The sequence below is a fragment of the Hipposideros armiger genome, unplaced genomic scaffold (genome assembly GCF_001890085.2).
Source record: "Hipposideros armiger isolate ML-2016 unplaced genomic scaffold, ASM189008v1 scaffold_86, whole genome shotgun sequence".
NCBI classification, from domain to species: domain Eukaryota; kingdom Metazoa; phylum Chordata; class Mammalia; order Chiroptera; family Hipposideridae; genus Hipposideros; species Hipposideros armiger.
In genome coordinates, this window is record NW_017731436.1 from 1,702,091 (window position 1) to 1,725,433 (window position 23,343).

Genomic DNA, 23,343 nt, shown 5'->3' on the forward strand with positions numbered 1-23,343 from the left:
TACCACCTTTATTATACATTCATTTTGTTCAATTACATTCTGATTAGTTTTTTATTTTATTTTATTTTATTTTATTTTTTTATTGTTAGTTTCAGGTGTACAGAACAATACAATAGTTACCCTTTTTCACCCTCACCAGGTAACAACCCCCCTCCCCCCATCTATTGCCCTCCCACCCCTGATATCATGCTTATCTATTACAATTCCATTGAATCCGTTCCCGCTCTCTACTCCATGTCCCGAGACTATATGTATATATATAATTATAGTTGACATACAGTATTATTCAACATCAGTTTCAGAAATACAATGCGGTGGTCAGGCCTCTACATTGACTATGAAGTGGACTCCCCAAAAGGACATGGGTCCATCTGGCTCCCTAAGAAATATTTACAACATTATTGATTATATTCCTCGGACTGTCTTTTTCTATCCCTGAGGCCATATTACAATTACTAATTTGTATTGTCTCATCCCTTCCCCTTCTCCTTCATCCCCACTCCCTCCGAACTAACAACCCTCGGTTCTTCCTCTGTGTCTCTGAGACTATCTCCATCCACTTCTCCCATCCATTCAGTTCCTTAGAATCCACGTATAAGTGAGACATTCTGATTAATTTTATTAAATGAATGTAATCACATTAGCATTAAAAGTAAAAAAAAAAATCTCAGTAAAAGTACCTGTTTCTAAATTTTGAAGAGTCAGAGAGCAAAATTTAAACATATCATTATAAAATCGAGGTTAGACATAGATCAAGATGACACAGCAATTCCACTCCTAAGAATATACCCCAAAGAATTGCAGAGACTCAAATGGATACTTTTTACAAATGCTCATTGCAGCTTTATTCGAACTAACCAGAAGGTGGAAACAATTTAAGTGTCTATCGATAGATGAATGGATGAACAAAATGTTATATATACACACAATCGAATATTATTAAGCCATAAAAAATGAATTTCTGGTAGTTGCTACAACATGAATGAACCCTGCAAACATATGCTAACTATGAAATAATCCAGACATAAAACATAAAATATTGTATGATCCCACTTATCTGAACTATCCAGAATAGGCAAATTCATAGAGACAGAAAATAGGTTAGACGTAGCCAGAAACTGGGTGCAAAGCAGGGGAAGTGGAGAGTTATTACTTAATGAGTACAGAGTTTCTGTTTGGGGTAATGAAAAATTTTTGGAGGTAGATATGGTAACGTTTGCCCAGTATTGTGAATATAATTAATGCCACTATGTTGTACACTTCAGAATAGTTAAAATGACAAATTTTGTGTTATACATATTTACCCCAATTAAAACACACACACAAACACACACACACACACACACACACACACACACACACACAGAAAATAAATGGATTAAGAAGAGAAAGAGCTTTCTCATATAGCCACCAGAAAATAGAATATTAAAAACTCTTCAACATTATTCAAAATAAATAATTACAATTAGATGTTCTTCTTGATTTCATTCAGTCTTTCTTAATTTATTCTTGTTAAATTGGATCTTGAGTCATAAAATTGTCTGGTACTGAATTCCAAAATATCCTGGAAACCCTGACTCCCTCTGACAATTTTCTAAGAGATGCCAGCTAAGTCTATTCCTTGAAATATCAATTGTTAAAAATGCCTGGTAAGAGTCCTTTTCGTGAGACTCAGGCTGGTCCTTGTTGCAGACCAAGTTTCTGGCCCGTGGCTTTAAGGAGGGCTTTCAGGCCAGCGTGAGAGGGAAGCAGAAGTGATCTGCTGATGATGGAGTAGCTAATGTCAAAATGGAGAAGAGTAAAATTCTCTATTCAAGTACAATGCATACCTCTTTTGTGAGGTTTTGATCAATGTTTCTCTTTAGAGTAAGACTATACTGTACTCTATACTGATAGAATTGAGGAAAAGACATATTCCTGAAACCTGGTGCAGGTAAAATTTCATTTATGTTCTTCCATGATTTACTACATGTTTATTTGATTATTTGCTGCTGTTTATGTATATAAAGGGTTAAAATCAGAAGATATAGAAAATAAATACTTGTGACTCTACTCTGTGCACTGTTCTATTTAATATCGCTATGCTCGATTGCCCCAACAAAGATTTTTGTGCCTTTAATTTGCTCCATCAGCTACAAATTAATTTTTCCTTTGTTGTGCTAACTGAGGGATCAAAATTTTAAAAATCAGTAAAGTCAATAATTTCTATACTTCGGAGGCTGGTGTATGTCTCTTTCCTTGTGATTAATGGTGCAGAACTTTACAACCTGGGTTAAAAATATAAGATTTTAAGTATTTCTCCCCACTATATGAAGTTGGTCCATTAATTAAAAATTGTGAATATGAGTTAGATAGGTAGATATCTTATGCTCTGTTTTCTACCAGAGAACTTCCTTCCAAAATGTCTGACTCCGACAGCTGACTCAATGCACACATATGCAAAACACAGTTCTCTATTAGACAACTCTCGGGGTAGAAAAACAAGTTGTTTAATTAAAGTCTGAATGACTTCCCAAGTTATGTGCCTATTTATTAATTTAGAAGAGTTTGATAACAAATACAGTTGTGAGGATAAGAAAAATAACATAAGTAATCTAAATATCTTTTTTAGAAAGCCGGATATTAGATTACGACTCACCATAGGGAGATTTGTTTCTACACGTTTTTTAGCTTCTAGTAATGTTATACCTGGACCCCTTGTATCTGTTCACTTCCTGTCTCCAAATTAGGGTTGGTTACTCATAGGGTGCTGAACAGGTTGAGATGGAAGAAATGCCGAGAGGTGAGTGTGAGCATCAAAGAGGCCCTGAGCTTCAGGATGGTCTAGGTAGGAGAAGGTTCTAGCAGGTAGTAATATGGCATCTGCCAATAGACAGAGGTTTATTCGTGCAAGGGGCTGGTAGGGGAAGTGTGGAGGTTGGTACAGAGCCTTGAGGTTGGGAAGAACTCAGGAGAAGTAAGGGCCTAGTGTTGCTCTGCGGAAAGTGAACTGAGGAGGCCCTTGGTGGGAAACCAAAGCAATTATTGTGCAGTGCTCATGGCGCCTTTTGCTACCTTTCAGAGTGATGTGTCCCATGTCTGTATTCACACCTAGAAGGTCAGGAAAGAGTTGGTCCGGTTCATTGCTAAGATCCTGGTGCTCAGCAGAGTTCTTGGCACATAGTTGGTGCCAATAAATATTGTTGACTTCACGAATGGCAGAAAGCAATATTTCCAGGGACATTGTTTTCAGGATTTTTGAAGTCAGCAGGCTTGGTTTCAGAGAAAGAGGCAAGAGCCTGGATAACAAACCTTGACACGAGGCCAGTGTTGGATCCGTGTGTCCCAAGTTGGTTCTGGGTCCTGTAGCCTGCTGGCAGAGTTCAAATGGCTCCTGTGGTGACACTGTAAGGACCCAAGGCAGTCCCTATACAGCCTTCTAAGGAGATCAATGGAACCATTCCTGAAATTTCTTGTTATTTTCCTTCTTTTCATCTAGTGGTTCCTGCCTTCTGGGCTTATGATCTGCTGGGTCTGTTGTAGCAGGAAGCAGAGATAACCCCAGAGCATAGACCTGGCAAGTGTCTGCTACATGAAAAGATGAGTCAGAGGCTATATAAACACTCTAAATCCTGAATAAATAACTGGATGTCATCAAAGACGTGTGGATTCAAACAAAAATGAGCTTTGATTTTCATGTTGTTGAATGGACAAATGACTGCCATAACATTGCTGAGAGGTTTTTTTTTCCTGTGGCTAGAATGAAATCTGAATCGTAAAATTGTTGGCAATGAAAACAATTGCTGTTTGGTGAGTCTTAAGAAGTGTCTGCATTCTGGGGTGGCAGCTGGAATTTGTCCCTAGCAGGCTCTCCATTTGTCTATCTTGAGATAGCCACCCAGAGTTCTTGGGGACAGCACCAAATTCGGGATGAAGGTGCTTCAGATATTGGTGTATTAGGTTATATGCAAGTGATATAAATCTTGTGTTATTGGGGAAAAAATTAGGTTTCAGTTAGGAATTTTGTAATAATCTTTTCCTGTGGCTGATGTTAAAAAGGAACAGTTGGGTCTAGTCTGAAAGCCGGCACCTTGATCTTGGACTTTCCAGCTTCCCAAACTATGAGAAATTAATCCCTATTGTTTATAAGCTACCCAGTTTATGGCATTTTTGTTACAACAGCCCAAACAGACTAAGACAAAGAGCAAAAACGTTTGAAGAACTAGCTAAAATGTTTGTTCACTTATACTCTATTCTCTTTTTTACTAACTTGTAATACATTCATTTTAGCTGTGCTTTAAGGAATTAAGTGTCAAGCCTGTATCCACATTTGGAATGAAGTAGATTTGGGTAAGTCATAGCCTTATGGCAAAGAAATTGCTAGATGGCAACAATGACATGCAGAGAGGCCCAGAACAGTGGTCTAGAACAGGAGGGGTAGCCCGGTACTAGGATGAATGCATGGGTACTGTAAGAGTACCCTGACGAATTTCAGAAATAACAAGGGAAATGAACTCAAGAGAAGACAGGGACTGTGAGTTGTCACACAGGATGGGGCTGGGACATTGTTCATTGGGTTTTGAAGGGAAGGATACAATTTATTAATTGGTTTTATTCAATGGAGGTAAGTTGTTGACTGGAATATATATTAGCATAATCCTTTTGAGAAACTATTAAGAAATATGTATCAGATGAATACACTTTGGCCCCAAAATCCCATGTTTTATCCGTGGTTGTCTTAAAGGCAGTGATAATAAGTGATTTATTTTCTATTTATATATATAAATATATATATATATATATTTTTTTTTTCCATTTAAATAATGAGCATGTTGTGACTGGACAAAATACACTTCATTATTTATTTTTTTTTTAAAAGGAGCTTAAAATTCCTGAGAGCCAAACTAGATGGACTGTCCAAAATCCAAACAATAAAGTGATAAGATCCGGATTGGTAAGTTTTGGTCCCACAATGTGCTATGTACACAGAATTCCACCCTGCTTACCTGAGTGATATAGTAAGGATCAGTTAAGGAAGGAAAGAGAGTACTTTGAAATCCTCACCTCTGATTCCAGTGGAAATTTGGTCTTTTATTGTCTTAACCTACTTTCTTTCATTTAAATTATTTTCTAATCTTTACAATTCAATCCTCATTCCACATCCCCACCGTCCAGAGACGACACCTTTCCCAGAATCAGCATGCTTTCCTGCTCCCCAAAGAGGCACATCTAATAGGTCCACGCCCTTGTGCGTTGATTTCCCAGACAGTTTTAGAATAATTATTATCACTCTATGATTTTATTACTTTCACTCTGGTCTTACTAGATATATCCCTCAAGTTTTCAAAATATAAAACATAAAATTAGAAAGTGAAAATACCCCATAACTTAGTCACACCTACACCAATGCCTGAAGGTAAACATTTTAATATTTTGTTGATTATATTTAAGAAATATATACCTAATTACATTCTAAAGCCAATGATAGTAAATATTTATTAATATAATATACTATGTAATCAAAATATAATTTATGATTATATAATTATAATAAGGATGTATAATTAATAATTGTTAATATGATTTGATATGTAATTAATATAATAAAATATGGATATGTAATAATTATATGACTTTATAATATTATAATAAATATATTTCTAAAATATTGAGTCATACTATACTTGGTATTTTTTCACTTTCTCCAGACTTAACATAACTTAGAAAACTTTCCCTATCAACACGTTTCTATATTTTAACAGATCCGTATTTTTCTTTTTAATTAATTTATTTTTATTAGTTTCAGGTGTACAAAGCAATGTAATAGTTAGACATTTAAGCCCCTCATAAAGTGGTAACCCATCCCCCAAGCTACTACCTCTCTGCTACCTTATATAGCTATAACAATCCTATTGACTATCTTCCCTACGTTGCACTCCACACCCCATGACTATATATACCTATATATTTAGCTATAATTGGCATTCAATATTATTCTACTTCAGCTTTTCAGGTGTACAGTGCATTGGTCAGGCATCTACACAGCCTATGATATGATCCCCTTGATAAATCCAGTGCCCATCTGTCACCTTAAACTATCTTTACAACATTGTTGATTATATTCCCCATACTGTATTATTAATAACTATCAATTTGTATTTCTTAATGCCTTCACCTTTTTCACCCTGCCCCCAACTCTGTTCCCATCTATCACCCTGATAGATCTAGTACCTATCTGGCACCGTACCTAGTTATTACAATATTATTTACTGTATTCCATGTGCTATACCCTACATCCCTATGACTACTATATTTTTGGAGGATATTTTCTGTAGATATCAAAGTCTTGGATGACATGTGTTTTTCCTTTAGCACTTTAAGGATACCTTTCCACTTTATTTTTTTTTAATGGATTCCATTGTTTCTGATGAGACATTAGCCATTATTTATACTACTGTTCCCTGATATGTAATATATGCTTATTCTCTGTCTACTTTTAGGATGGTTATGTTTAGTTTTCAGTGGTTTTATTATAGTGTGTGTGGATGTGGTTCTTTTTGTGTTTTTCCTATTTGCATTTTGCTAGCTTCTTGGACTATATGTAGATCTTTTTCACCTAATATGTGAAATTCTCTGCTATCATTTCTTTAAATTTTTGTTGTACTTCATTTTTCTCTCTTCTCTTAATATTCCCTTACAAGTTATTAAGATTCTGTTCGTTTCAATTATTTTCCTCTATGTCCTTAACATTAGATACATTTTATTGATCTGTGATATTATTAGATACATTTTAATTTCAGATATTATATATTTTATTTGTAAATTTCCTTTTGATTTTTTACAGTACTTCTCTGCTAAATTTCTCCCATTGTTTTATTCATTATGATTATATTTTTTCCTTTAAGACCTTAAACATTTATAATAGCTGCTTCAAAGATTTATCTGCTGTTTCTAGTGTATGGGTCATTTGGGGACCTGTTATTGTTAACTACTTTTCCTCTTGCCTGTGGGTCACATTTTCTTGTTTCTTTGCATTTCTACTAATTTTGGAATATATGTTGGACATTGTGAATGATGTAGAGAGTATGAATATGTTGTTTTGCTATGAAAGATGTTAATTTTTTTTTTGCAAACATTAAATCCTGTCAAATTATTCTGATCCTTTAAGGATTTTTTTTTAATTCTTTGCAAAGATTGGCCTATTTCTGTTTTGGGTAAAATTCTAAGGTGTGCCTCTTACTCAATTATATGGTTATTGTCTACCATATGTCCACTGTACTCAGTGTAGTCTCTTGTTTATTACTGAAATGGACCCAATGTCTCCTATCACTGCACTACCTCAAGTAGCATTGGCTAGCCCTCATCCCTGTTCCAGGCCATCTCTGCTTGGCTTTGTAGAATCTCATCCTATTGCGCAATCTGTCCAATCCTCAGCCTAGCACTCGAATGAATCCCTGTGAGACTCCCCCATTCTTAACTCCACCCCACATACCTCTCTTTTCTTACATACCCTGCTCTGAAAACTCCCCCTGCATTTACAGCCTGGAACTCCAACAGCTGCCTCCCAGCTCAGCAAGCCTGCTGCTTGCTCTGCTTGGCTCTGGTTTCCTGATCTATGGCAGAAGATACTACCAGGCAGAAAATCAGGACAGGTGTGGAGTAGTTGTTGGACTTATGTGTTTCCCTTCTGTCAAGGATTACAACCTGTACTGTCCATTTGTCAATGTCTGAAAATGGCTCATATATTTGTCCAGTTTTATAATTGTTGGAAAGGCATGTTCAGTATCACTTACACTGTCATGGCCAGAGGAGAAATTTATGTACAGGTGACCCTTGAACAACATGAAAGTTAGGGGCGCCAACCACCCTCAAAGTAAACAATCCATGTATAACTTAAGTCAGTTTGCTGCATACATGGATTCCAAACTGCCAGATGACCCTTGAACAACATGGGCATGCACTGCAGGTAAATTGAACTGTTATAAATTGAACTGTGTGGGTCAATTGAACTGCCCCGATCAATGAAAAAAAAAATCTGTGTATAAGTGGACCCATGCCGTTCACATCTACATTGTGCGAAGGTCAACTGTATTTGTATAGGAATATATACGAGGTCAGACAATTAAGTTCGTGAACTTTCCACTGTGTGCTTACACGGTATATATTTATAGAAATGTACAATTATAAATAATATATATATATATATATATATGTATACACTTACCTATTCTATATCTATATTTATATACTTTTCAGTGTCTTTTCTTATTTAATAATACATCTCCGTATGACAATTTATATAGACCCAAATTATTCTTTATAATGATATGGATATAGCAAAAGTTATTCAACCAATTAATTTTGAAAGGAAAAGAATAAGGGAGATATTCAGTCTACTCTTTTGATAGGCACTTAATTATAGTTTACATACATTCTTTAGAGAGTGTTGTATAGGTTTGTGTCATTTCACTTGTTTTAAATTTTCATTTTCTATTTTCAATTGTTTTTATTCTCTTCTGCAAATTTCTGGGAGGGGAGTTATGCAAATATGTATTCTGTTGGCTGCATTCTTTTTCAGAAGTCCAAAACAATGTTTTTTAAATAATCCTTGTTTAATAACTGAATTTACTATTAATAAGCAAGTAAATATAACAAAATTTAGTGGTTAAAATGACTGTAATTATATTTTCACTCTCTCAGCTACTTTTTTCAATTACCTGGTTATAAAGCAGTTCATATTCATTTTAGTAAATGTGTAATTTAACAAAAGAATAGAAAAATAAAAACCATTTGTTGTTTTATTGCCTAGTGATGATCACTCAATAATTTCTAATTTTTTTATTCTATGCATATATATGGATACATATATGTATATCCATTGCAGGATAAAATTCCCTGTCTTGCTTACATGATAATACAGTTTGAGGAGTTTTTTATATTATTTATTTTAATTAAACATTCTTTAAAAACATTCTTTTTAATGACTGCATAAAATTCCATTTTATGATGTACCTCAGCTTAACCAATTTCTTGTCCTTATATATATAGGTTTTTTTCTTCTTTACTATTTTATTTATTTTTTTTTTAAAGATTTTTTTTTATTGGGGAATTGGGGGGATGGGAACAGTGCTGGGGAATTGGGGGAAGGGGAACAGACAAGTTGCTGTCGTTTTGTTCTTCAATCTAGTTGTGGAGGATGTTGCTTCACTGGCCCAAGTTGGCACCATCATTGCGCTCTTCTCTGGCGAGGCAGATCAGTCGCCGGCTTCTGGACGGCCGCTCACTGCGGCTGCTGGCCGCTCACGCTGGCTGGCTGCTGGCTACACACGGTAGCCCATGGCAACCCACTGCCACAGGGAGTGCAGCCTACGCCGTCGCCGGCGACTCATGGCAGCCCATGCTCCAGGTTGAGCTTTTGTTCAGCATCTTAGCTGTGGAGGGCAGTGTCACTGGCCCTCATATGTGGGATCCGAACCGGGGCCCTCTGGCATCCCAAGCGAGTTCTTAACCATCGCGCCACTCGGCCGGCCCACTTCTTTACTATTTTAAACAACAGTGCAAGGAACATCCTTCTACACAAACCTCTGTCTATGGGCCCCACTCTGTCTTATCCATTGTTAGTGAATTCTGTAAAATAGTAGTGAATTCTATTTGCTTCCTAGCAAGAACATCTCATTTGGATTTGTCTTGCTTGTTTCCCAAATCTGAAGTGATCTTAGATGATAACTTTCAATTTAGTTAGAGCAACTTGGAAAAAGAAGCATTTATAGAATGTTTTTAAAAATCTCCATTTCTTTGGAAGCCTGTAGGCTCCCTGAAAAGGAATTTGACTGTTCCTGGCCAGCCCAGCATTTAATACCAACCTGTCACCAGTTTCTATGAAGTGAGGTTTCTATTACTTCCTGGATTGCTCTAGTCTATCAGAGGTCACCATCTCCAATTTAGCCTAGATGTGGATGGGAAAATACCCTGTACAGCCCTAGCATCCAAAGAACATTGGTGTCAAATTCAATTACTGGAGAAGGGGACCTTTTTTTTTTTTTAAAGGTCTCTGAATCCATTTAAAAAGCTTCTCAGATTCCTAGCGCTTGAGCTTATGGAGAATGTATCTCCCACACAGGACTTCTGACAGCTTTTTTGTAATTTCTCATTGTCAACTGCTTTTGTGGTTGGAATTTCATTTATTGAAAAAAAAATCTCAAATGGAAGTAGAGACAGTTATGTCTTTTACATATGCCTGAGTATGCCTGAGAGGGGTGAATACTAAAGATAAATAATGACCCAAGATGATTTAATTTCATGTAGCTTTCCTCTTTTCAGGCTCCCAAACATGTTGATATTCCAAATATAAGATATTAATTCCTGATTGCTGTGGCCACAGTCTCCTTTAACTGCCTTGTGGGCCTCTAAGGAGTGAACGTATTCTTGAAGTCTTTTTTATTTTAAAATTCTCTTTTGTGGAAATTCTCTACATTTCCTTTAGCTCAATTTGGAGAGCTTTTTCTTTTCTGTGATTAAAGAATAAATGAATTCGTTTTGAAATGAGGAAATGGCATAACGTATTATTTTTCCTGCACCCAAGAAATTTGTTTTCACAATTACATTTCTGTAAAACCACCTAACAGTCATGAAAGATTAGCAGTGTTTTCTCTCTGCCATACAGCTTTATAATTTGTCTGGAACACGAATCAAGAACTACAGCTTTGCAGACTGTTTTGAGTATTACAGAATATTGCTTTAACTACTGGGTCAGCCCAGGGTACATACGCCTGCCATTTAAATTATTAAGAACTATTTGCAGAGAAGATACACTTTATACTGTTGATTGAACTCCGCTTTCATCCTTTTAAGTTCAAATTTCATAATTAGAACACACAGAACAATACAATTCTCACAGAAGAATAAAGACATCTTCTTGGCTTCCTTTTTGCTGTTGCCTCTGAACATGGAATAAATGCCATCATCTGCAGCCTTGCTAAATTTTCTGTTCCCTCTCACACTTATATTTCTGACCGTTTCAATGAGGAAAAGGGAACTACTCAGATGGTGTTACGCCAGACGAAACTTCAAAGTTTCAGACTAAACATCACTAACTGGTAGCAGCCATTAAAGAATTATTTCAGAAGATAATATGCCAATATATTTAGAATGTTGTTCTTTAAGAACAGCTGCCATTATGTCTCTCCAAGTATTTTTTATGTCCCATCCTCCTCTTTTCTTAGAGAAAAAGTTACAAGCACCACTCATGTTAAAGCTAGTTTTTTCTTGTAGTTCTCATGACCTGAGTCTTCTATTCTGACATGATTGAATTCATCCTACGATGACAAACCTTGTAGAATGAAAGAGTTTTCATTTGAACTGTGCAATGTCAAGTTAAACTACAATGTACATTTGGAATTTACAGAAGCTACCATCAAGGTAATGCTATATTTATTATCTGGGAAACCAACTGATTCCTCCAGGTGTAAATCAGTTGAACATACGTATGTAAGTTGTTTCATGAACATTGAAGCTTTGATTTCTCTGGAACAGAAGCATAAGAGTGTTTGCTGGGTTGCATGGTAAGCACATTTTAGTTTTTAAAAAGTTGCCGAACTATTGTCCAGAGTAACTGTACCATTTGCATTTATACCATCAGCATATGAGAGATCCAGTTTCTCCGCATCTGCATCAGCATTTGGTGTTGTCACTTTTAGTTATTCTAATAGGTGTGTAATGATAGCTCATCATAGTCCTAATTTACATTTCCTGATGCCTGGTACTGCCGAATATCTTTTGTGTGTGTGTGTGTGTGTGTGTGTGTGTGTGTGTGTGTGCATGCTTATTCACCATTCATATATCCTCTTAGGTGAAATGTCATTTCATGTGATTTATCCCTTTTCTAACCAGGTTGCTTGTTTTACTATCAAGTTTTATGACATTTTATACATTATAGATATGAGTCCTTTGTCACATATATGGTTTGCAAAAACATACTCTTCCAGTCTATAGCTTGTCTTTTGTCATTAAAAAAATATTTTATTAAAAATATAGCTAACATACAACATTATATTAGTTTCAGGGGTACGTCATAGTTTTTCGACGTTTATATACCTAAAGAAGTGATCACTATGATAAGCCCAGCAACGATCTGACACCGTCCCACGCTATCACAATATTATTGACTCTATTCCCCATGCTGTACATTACATCCCCATGACTTCTTTGTTTTATACCTGGAAACTTGGACCTCTTATTCCTTTTCACCTTCCCCCCATTATTAACATTTTCAATTATAGTTGACATTCAATACTATTTTATATTAATTTCAGGTGCACAGCATAGGAGTTAGACATTTATATAATTTAATAAGTGATTCACCTGACTAGTCTAGTACCCACCTGGCACTATACATAGTTATTGACATATTATTGACTATATTCCCTATGCTTTACTTTACATCCTCATGACTATTCTGTAACTACCATTTGTACTTCTTAATCCCTTTACCTTTTTCACCCTGTCTCGCAACCCCCTCCCATCTATCATCCCGATAAATCTAGTACCCATCTGGCACCATACATAGTTATTATAATATTATCGAAATATTCCTTATGCTGTACCCTACATCCCCATAACTACTTTGTAACAACCAATTTGTACTTCTTAATCCCTTCCCCTTCTTTCACCCACACCTCCAAAACCCCTCCCGTTTGGCAACCATCAAAATGTTCTTTGTATCTATGAGTTTGTTTCTGTTTTGTTTATTCATTTTGTTCTTAGATTCCACATATAAGCGAAATCACACTGCATCTGTCTTTCTCTGTCTTGCACTCCACTCAGCACAACACCCTCCAGGTCCATTCATGCTGCCACAGATGGCAAGAGCCCATTCCCTTCCACGGCCAAGCAATATTTCATTGTATATACGTACCATGTTCTCTTTATCCATTCTTCCATGGGTGAACTTCCAGGCTGCCTCCCCATCCCGGCCATTATAAACAATGCTGCAATGAATATATGGATGCACATGTCCCCTTGAAGTAGAGTTTGGGTTTCTTCGGATAAATACCCTGAAGTGGGATTACTGGGTTCTTCATTGTCTCTTCTTATAGCCTTTGTTTTAAAGTCTATTTTGTCTGGTATAAGTACTGCTACTCCAGCTTTTTTGTTTCCATTTTCATGGAATATCTTTTCTACCTCTTTCCATCTCTGTGTATCTTTCTATCTGAAGTGAGTCTCTTGTAGGCAGCATATGTAAGGATTTTGTTTTCTTATCCATTCAGCCACCCTATGTCTTTTGATTGGAGCATTTTATCCATTTACATTGAAAGTAATTGTTGATAGTTATGTAGCTGTTGCCATTTTATTATACATAATTTTGATTTCTTTTTTTTTTTCCTATTATAGTTGAGCCTTGATTGCTATTAGCATGTCAGTGGGTGAGACTGACCCTTAGGTTGACTGGTTGTGGGGTCTGGCCATGTCCACAGCTTATGGGCTGCTGTGTGGGAGGTTTACCCCACTGAATAGGGTTGACCCCAGTGGGCTCTGGTACCTTTGGGTGTGCCGCCTTGTGGGTCTAGTTAGGAGGTGTTCTGCTGTGGTCTGAAGCCCACCTCCAAGTATGTTTGTTCTGGGGCCTCTTGGGAGGAGTTCAAGTGCAGGCCCAGGTCATTTGCTACCTGTGACTAGCCAGGGAGTACCTGGTAGGAGCTACAAAGTGATCCACAGTTGTTCACTACTTGTGCTAAAGCTGAAGGTGCATGGGAGAGGCCACGCTGAGAACTAAAGATTGCTGCCACCAGTACCAGGCCTGGGGTAGCTCTGCAAACAGTCAGGACACCCCGAGGCCTGCTGCCTCCTGCCAGCTCCCTTAAGGTTCAGCCACTGATAAAGCCTCATGTGGTACATGAGTGGGTGAGGCAGGGTCTCAGGGAGTCACTAGAGTGGGAAGAGTTGTTGTCAAAAGGTTAATTTAGACTCTGGTTTGGTGCCAGTGCTGAGCCTGGAGCTACTCAGCAAAAGTCTCAGAGCACACCAAGGCCAGCTGTTGCCCATCTGGGTCCTGAGGACTCTGATAGATTTTCAAGAAAGAGTGCAATACAGGTGGGGCTCATGGAGAAAGTGCCTTTGGAGTTGGGCAATGAGTCATCAGGGCAGATCAGCAGAGTTCATCAGGCCAATCAGATTCAGATTTGGTCGTGGGGGTGGCAGGCTCAACATAGGAAAAATGGTGCCCGACTGCCAGCTGCACAGAGGAGGACCTCGCACGGGGAAAATGCTGACTGTCCTCCAGTTTTCCCCCCCGAAGCCACACACCTCAGTCTGCCCTCCCCTATGTCTCCGACGCCTCCCAAGTCACCATCCCTCTGCTGGAGCCCAAGGTGAGTGCCTGCGAGACAGTGGGTCTGTGCGTGGGCTGTTTAAGAGGTTGTCTGGGTTTCCTGCCACCTTCCTTCCCACCCTGATGGTCAGAGTCCCCACTGTTTTTCATAGCTAAGTGTTTTGGGGGCTTCTCTTGCTGGCGCCAGTCTCCGAGCTGGGGAGCCTGGTGTAGGGGGCTAGGGTCCCTCGCTGCTCTGGGGGGAACCTCCGCCATCCAAGATATCCCTCCTGATTCTCAATGACCACATGGAGGTTTGGAGCCCGTTCTGCGTCTCAGCCTCTCCTGCCAGTCTCACACGGCTTCTTTATACTTTTAGTCATAGGACTTCGGTTTGGCTAGACTTCAGATGGTTCTCCGGGTTGATTGTTTTATAATTTAGCTGTTATTTTACTGTGTTCACAGAAGAACACAGGCACAGTGTTTATCTACTCTGCCATCTTGCATCTCTCCCCTCTTCATATTCTGAAAGGGGCCTTTCACAGAGCAAATAATTTTATTTTGCTGAACTCTATTGGTTTTTATTTTATTTCATTTTTAAAAAAATTTTTATTTTTTTTATGGCTTGTGCATTTGGTGTCCTGTCCAAGAACTCTTTTTTTTTTTTAAAGATTTTATTGGGGGAATCGGGGGAGAGGGACAGACAAATTGCTGTCATTTTTGTTCTTCAGTCTAGTTGTGGAGGACGTTGCTTCACTGGCCCATGTTGGTATTATCATTGCGCTCTTCCCGGGTGAGGCAGATCAGTCGCTGGACTCTGGAAGGCCACTCATGGCGGCTCTTGGCCACTCACGCTGGCTGCCAGCCACACACAGTAGCTTATGGCAGCCCACTGCAGCAGGGGCTGCAGCCTACACCGTCACTGGCGACTCATGGCAGCCCAGCTCCAGGTCGAGCTGTTGTTCACCATCTTAGCTGGAGAGGGCACAGTGTCACTGGCTCCCATGTGGGATCCGAACCGGGGCCCTGCTGCTCAAAGCTGGCATCCCAAGCCAGTTCTTAACCAACGTGCCACTCGGCCGGCCCCTAAGAACTCTTAAATAAGCCCTAGGTCCCAAATATTTTACCTATGTTCTCTTCTGAAAGTTTTATAGTTTTACATTTACACCTATGATCAATTTTCAGTTAATTTTGTGTAAGATATGAAACTTAGGTTGAGGTTCATTAGTTGCCTAAGGATACCCAATTGCTCTGGCATCACTTGTTGAAAAGATTATCTTTCTTCCATTCAATTGCTCTTGTACCTTTGCCAAAAATCAGTTGGCTGTACTTGTGTGGGTCTATTTCTAAAACTTATATTCTGTTTTCTTGATCTATGTTTATCCCTCAGCCAATATAATATAATCTTGATTGTTGTCTGTATATAACAAATCTTGAAATCAGATAGAGGGATTCCTCTGATTTGATTCTTCTTTTTAAAAATTTTAGCTATTATAATTCCTTTTGCTTTTTCATAGGAATTTCAAAATAATCTTTTATATATAAATAGAAACCATATTGGGATTTTTATAGGCATTATGTTAACCTGTATATCAGTCTGAAGAAATGTGACATCTTTATTATGTTGAGCCTCCCAATCCATGAAATGGTATGTCTCTCCATTTATTTAGATCTTCTTTGATTTGTTTCATCAATATTTTGTAACTTTCAGCATACAAATCCTATACGGATTTATACCTAAGTGTTCTATTTTTTCAAGTGCTTATAATTGGTATTGTATTTTAAAATAAACTTTATAATTTAGAGAAATTTTAGATTTACTAAAACTGAAGAGAAATTTTGAGGATAATACAGAAAATTCCCATATGCTCCATACCCAATTTTTTCTGTATTAACATTTTATATCATTATGGCATATTTGATGCAATTAATGAGCCAATATTGACACATTGTTATTAACTGAATTGTATACTGTATTCAGATTTTCTTAGTTTTTACCTAGTGTCCTTTACCTGTTCCAGAATGCATCCAGGTTACCACATTACAGTTAGTCATCAAAATATAAACTCTTTTCAGATAACATATAACATTTACCAAAATTGACCATATGTTAGGTTGCAAAACAAATCATGGAATACTTTAAAGAATTTAAAACATATGTTCTCTAATCAGAATGAAATTAAGCTAGAAATCAATAAAAAAGAAAAATTCCCTAATGTTTGGAAATTTAAAAATACTTTTCTAAACAATACTCTTTGTATTTTGTGATTTCTGGGTACAGTGTTCTATATATTTCAATGAGGTCAGGTGTGTTGATTATGTTGTTCAAAATCTGTATTTTTACTGGTGTTTTTTTTACTGTTTGCTAGTAAGAGAGCTATTATTGTCTTAGGTTGGGTTCCCTTAAAAATCACACACTTAGTAAAGTGTTTGGACTCAGGTAGTTTATACGACTGGTAATCCTAGAAATTTCATGAAGGCAGTGGTGAAAGTGAGATAGGAATAAAGAGAAAAGTCAATAAAGGGCATGTTACTGACCTGGTTACCACTCTTAAAAACTAGGGCTTAATGCTATTTAGGACCGTTTGAAAAGAATGTGTAGGACATGACTCACATTTTCCTCACTCTTATACAGCAAGGCAAAACAATTTATCTACCAACTTTCATTTTCCATTAGTTGAGGGTTGTATTTAGAGGCACTAGCTCCCTTGTATTGGGTCGTTAGGAAAGTCATGACACATTTTTGCATTGGAAAACACAGAAAAATATGTCATGACTTTGCCAGTGACCCAATATTTTTAGACTGTGTATGTGCTCTTTAGACTGTAAAGATATGCACTCCCAAGATTCCAAAGAAAGCCCCCACCCAAGTAGAAAGCAAAGATGTGCTGGCATTTGATATGGAAAGCTGTCGGTGTATATGAAATTGTTTCTCCAACTGCAGATGAACTCAGATCTGCTAATGACTTACTAAAATTTCTCATTATGATTGGCAGTTTATTTTTCCTTTGACACAACCTATTTCTCATCACATTTTTTGAAGCCACATGTTTAAATACACTCAAATTTAATAGTTACATCTTCCTTGTAAATTGATGCTCTTAGTATTATGAACTGTCCCTCTTTTACTCTAGTAATATTATTACCCTAAAATCTACTTTGCCTGATATTAGCACAGCTATAATAGCTTCCTTTCGGTTAGTATTTGCGTGACATATCTTTTCTCATTCTCTCACTTTCAATCTACCTGTTGTATTTAAAGTGAGCTCTTGTAAACAGCATATCAATTTTTAAAATTCAGCCTGAAAATCTTTGTCTTTTAATTGGAGTTTTTATTACATCTATTTTTAATGTGATTATTGGTATATTTTATTTTACATCTACCATATTACTATATTTCATATATCATTTCTTTTTATTCTTTTGCTCTACTTTCTTGTTTTCTTTTTGATTAAGCAAGTATTTATTATTTTGTTTTCCTCATTCCTTATTACTGTTTCTTTAAAGGTATATTTTTAAATTATGACATGCATCCTTGACTTATTAGAATCTAATGTAATCTAATATTCTTACCATTTTGTGTACAATGCAGAGATGGACTTCAGAATATTTGAATTCTATTTACCACCTCCCATCTCCCTGCTATGTGAATTGTATTGTTTTGTATTTTTAAATTTAAATATATATCATAAAACATTATAATTATTATTATTATTATTATTATTTTGTGTAGTCAATGTTCATATAGATTCAGCCTTTCTGTTGCTTCTCAATCCTTCTTCAGTTTCTGTGAAATCATTAGAGATTATTTTTTTCTGCCTAATATATATGTGTATGTATATATTACAGTTTTGTTAGCGAGGAAAAATATTAATTTTTGTTTGTTTGAAAATTTCTTTATTTTTAAATTACTTTTGAAAGATGTTTTCAGTGGGTGTGGAAATTCAGATTGGAATTATTTTATTTCAGACTTTAAAGGTATCATTCTAAAGTCTTCTGGCCTCCATTCTTTCTCTGTCAGAATTTATCTGTTACTCATAATGCTTCTCTTTTGCAATGCCCTTTTTTCTCTAGATGATCTTAAGAATGTTATTTATTTATTATTTTAGCAATTTTGCCTTGATGTGCTTATGAATAACTTTATTTTTATCTTGCTTGAGTTCACAGTAGGACTTGAATCATATCTTGACTCTTCTTTTTATTTTAAATCAGTTTTGAAAAATTCCTGGCCATTATATCTATAATATTTACTTTTACCCCAGTTTTTCTCTCCTCTCTTTCTAGACACAAATTACATGTATGTTAGTTCTTTACCGTACATATCTTTTGCACTCTTCTCTGTATTATACATTCCTATTTTTTTATGTGATATTTTCTAGATATTTTTTATTGACCTATTTTCCTATTCACTTATTTCTGTTTAATTGCGTAAATCTTCTATTAAATTCTCCTGCTGACTTTTAACTTGAAGTATATAATTATCAATTCTAGAATTTCCATTTGATTACTATTCAGAGATCTCAGTTTTCTGTTGAAATTTCCCTCTTTTCTTTGTTTTTAATTTTAAAAAAATTAGTTTTCAATTACAATTAACATACAATATTAGTTTCAGGTGCACAGAACAACATAGTGATAAGACATTTATATACCTACCTCACAGAATGATAACCCAATAAGTCTATTACGCATCTGACACTGTTAATAACCAGTGTCACTCCAATAAAATTTAATGTAAAAAAAAAAAAGAAGTTTTCCTCTTTTCAGCTGTGTTTAAGAAAATATGAATCAGAGTTATTTTGAAGTCTGTTACTGATAAGTCTAATATCTGAATATCTGTGTGCCTCTTTCTTTTCTGGATTCTCTTCATCCTGTCTCCTTACATGCAGGGTAATTTTTTATTGAAATCTGGATATTGTGTGAAAATTGTAGAGGTTCTGGCTGATGATTTCTCTCTTCATAGAAGTTTATTTTGGCATTTTCAGGTAGTTAGAGTAGGGCAGATTACATTAATCCCATCAGGAGTCGAGCTGATTTGAGGCTAGGAGTCAGGCTTTGTAAGGCCTGCTTTATTTTTAGTTTACTCTTATTTCTCCAATGTGGACCCAAAAGATCTCAACTACAAGCCTGTCGTAATGACCAGGGCTCCACCTCTTTGGTGAAACTTTGATCCCAGTTTTTATCTCCATATGTTTGCAAACTGCAAGAAAAAAAAAATCTGTTTAGCTTCTCTGCTTTAGCTAGTGCTTTCTCATGCATTTCTCAGCTTCCAGGGCCTGGCATCAAATACAAATTGTTAGATGAGTTGAGGGGGAAGTGGCAAAGAACATTGATATGATGTTGATATAATTCCCTTCTCTCCAGTATTTTGAACCTCAACTTCTGGGTAGTTTGGTAGTTCTCTGATACTTCATGTTTCAACTCTTTTCAAATTTGTATTTTACTTATTTATTTTGTTGCTTTCTATGGGATAATTAGTGTGGTTCAAACCAGCCCAGTATAGCTAGCAATAGAAATTTGAATGTGTTTTTACCAGCTTTTGGTTCCATTGATGTTCTCTATTGCCTTTTCTGTTTTTTCATTCATTGATTTCCATTATGATCTTTTATTATTCCCTTTATTATGCCTGCTTGGGTTCAATTTTCCCTTCTTTTCTAGTTTCTAAACACAGAAGTCCAGTCATTGATTTCAGACTTTTTTTCCTAAAATAAGTGTTCAATGCTATAAATATCTATGTAAACATTGCTTCATCTGCATCCCACATGTTTGCATTGACATTTTCATTCAACTCAAAACATTTTCTAATTTCTCTTGTAACTTCTACTTTGACCCATAAATTATTTAGAAATGTGTTATTGAATTTCCAAATATTTGGGGATTTTGCAGCTGTCTGTTATTGATTTCAGGTTTAATTCCATTATTGGAAGGGAACATATTTTGTGTGGTTTCTTTTCTTTTAAATTTGTTAAGATTTGTTTTATAGGCTATAATATGATACATCTTGGTGAATATCCCATGTTCACCAAAAAATATGTATTCTGTTATTTTAGGACAGCATGTCTACAAGTTTTGATTAGGCCAAGTTTGTTGATAATTTTATTCATGTCTCTATTATCTTTACTCATTTTCTCTCTACTTGATCTATCAATAATTACTCCTTTGAGTGTTAAAATCTTCAATAATAATTGTGGATTTTTATATTTCCTCTTTTATTTCTATCAGATTTCCCCTCATGTGTTTTGATATCTGTTATTAAGTACATTTTAAAATAGACATTTAAAAAATTTGAAAAGTGATATTTATAGAAATGCTGTCTTCAATTAACTTCTCCCTGAGCCTAAATTCTTTGAGGGTAAAGACTACGTCTTGGACCCTAGTACACGCCCAACACATTACCAGGAACATAGCAGTGGTGCCTCTATCAATACTTGTGGGATGAACGAATGGTCACTTGATTGTGATTTTGTTCCATGTTGTCATTTAAAACAGACAGATTTCCACCCTCCCCCTTATGTGAAGGGAGATCACAGGTAAAGAGAAATCTAGGATTGATACTTTGTCTTAATTGGCACTATGATCTGTAAATCAGATGCATATTAGGTTGCTCTTCTCTTTTTTCATTCTCATCCCTCCTTCAACACCTTTCTCCACCCCTCCCAAATCAGTAAGTAGGAAACATTCTGTCAACCTGGAATCCAAAGGACCAGGGCCAATAGAGAGGAGTTGATGCTCTTTTGTCAATGTTATACTTTGAAAATTAATATTATTCATGTATCTTCATGAATATCATTCATGTATCTTTCTTTCTTCTCCCTCCAATGCCCCACAACACTGAATGTCTTCAGGCTATGCACCAACAACTCAGCAAGGGGATCATGTGGCCAACTGGATCTCTTTGTTTATTGCCAGTTTAACTTCAATTTACTTTCATTGACCCTTGGACTTCTTGTTTTCCAAGCTTTGCTTTAAGACTACTGAAAAAAATTATGAATCAATATAAAACCTTAGAATTTTCCTTATATTAATAATTCCTTATTTTTTGAATTTGGCAGTGTGCTGACAAAAAAGATTTTTTTTTCTTTTAGTAGCATTTGCTGGAGGCAGATTGATACTTCGTGCATATGCTCTCTGTTACACTCTAGTTGGTTGACACATGGGTAGGATGAAGAAATACTGTGCTTTGTCTCATTGGTCCCTGTACTCGATGAACATAGTCATGTACATATATATTTTGGTTCTGATTTTCAAATATGTTTTTTTCAGATTTTGGAAACTTTCATTCTGCCTAATAATCTCCCCTAATCCTTTATCTCTCCCCATTGTACTTATCTATGGACATATACACACTGTAGGCTGACTCTAATGTCCTCAGAACCACGTCCAGGAGATTAATGGTGTTTTGGTATTTCAATGAGTAAATTTCCTTGGAAAATGTAGAATAGAGACCAGACTGACTTTAAACTCTGCAGGGGGTTAGAAATGTGTTTTGATAATACTTGTAATATGTATTTGTCTGAGTTCCCTTTTCTTTAACAAATGTAAACAGTTTTGTTTTCCAATACAAATAGTTCATTCTTATTTTAGAAATTCAGAAAGTACAGGAAATATAAAGGAGAAAAAGAAGAAGTCCTTTTTAATTGCAACCCTTGGAGATTGACATTTTGGTGTATATCCTTCCAGATTCCTTTTTTTTTTCTTAGTATTAGTTCACTCAAACACAATGTATGCGTATATATGTTTATATGCAGACTTTTTACATTTACAAAAAATGTGGTCATAATATGTATAGATTTTAACCTGCTGTTCCACTGAGATCTTTCATCCAAATCTGAATCAATTTCTTTGTAAGCCTCTTTTAGCAATTATTTTACCATTTGACTCCTCTAACGTCAAGATACGTTTCCTTCTAAGGCTTTTCTGTGTTTGTTATATACCATTTTGTAACACCTGTTTACTAAGGGAGTACAAAGTGCAGTTTGTAAATCTTTAATTGATTACCTCTAAAAAAGGAGTAATAGAAATATGAAAGCAAGTGAAAAAAAAGCAAGAGCGTAAAAATCAAGAAAGGAGAAAGAATGTATGTGGCAAGGGAAGTCAGGACTCACGTCATGTCCTTGAGTATCATATGATCTCAATTCCCTTGGTTATCAAAAAATTTTAAAAAAATAGCTGATTTAACTCTATGTCACCTCATAATGTAGTGAGGTGTCCTTCTCACAGCAATTCCCCCAATAATGCTGGAGGTGTCGCTGCCCACATATGTACGCTGTGGCTTGAGTCAGGCCCTTCTGCCCTTGCTACCCTCTTATTTCTTCCCCTGACTGATAAGGGACACTATGTCAATGCTAATTTGCATGACTTTCAAATTGTTCTATATGTTAGTTGGCCTGGGCTGCTTTGACAAAATACTGTAGACTGGGTAGCTTCAATAACAGAAAAAAAATTCTCATGATTCTGGAGGCTGGGAAGCTTGAGATCAGAGTGCCAGCATGATCAGGTCCTGGCGAGGGCTCTTTCCCTGGTTTGTAGAAGGCTGCCTGCTTGCTGTGTCCTCACATGGGAGAAAGAGAGAGGAAGCTCTGCTCTCCTCCTCTTCTTCTAAGGACACTAATCTCATCATGGGGCTATGCCCTCATGACCTCATCTAAAACTAATTAACTCCCACAGACCCCACTTTCAAATGCTATCACATTGGGCATTAAAGCTTCAGCAGTTAACTTGGGTATCGAACATTCAGTCCATAGTATTTTCTTAACCCTTTAAAGGCCAGAACTTCTTGACAACCTATGAGTTTTAATGGAAACCAATGTTCTTGTGAAGGGAACTCAATAATGCAACTTAGCTACCTCATTAAACATGAAATGGAAAATTAGCAATGAAAGCATTTTGACTGGAGTCTTGATGCTGAGAAATGAAGCAAAAGAGTAATAATGTGACAGAGGGTCCTGAGCACAATGAACTCTTAAAGTGATAATAGAGCTGCTGGGCAGGAGGCAATGATGTGGTCACAAAAACTGACTGGACAGAGAAAGAACTCAGCGTTCAGGAAGAACAGAGGGGAG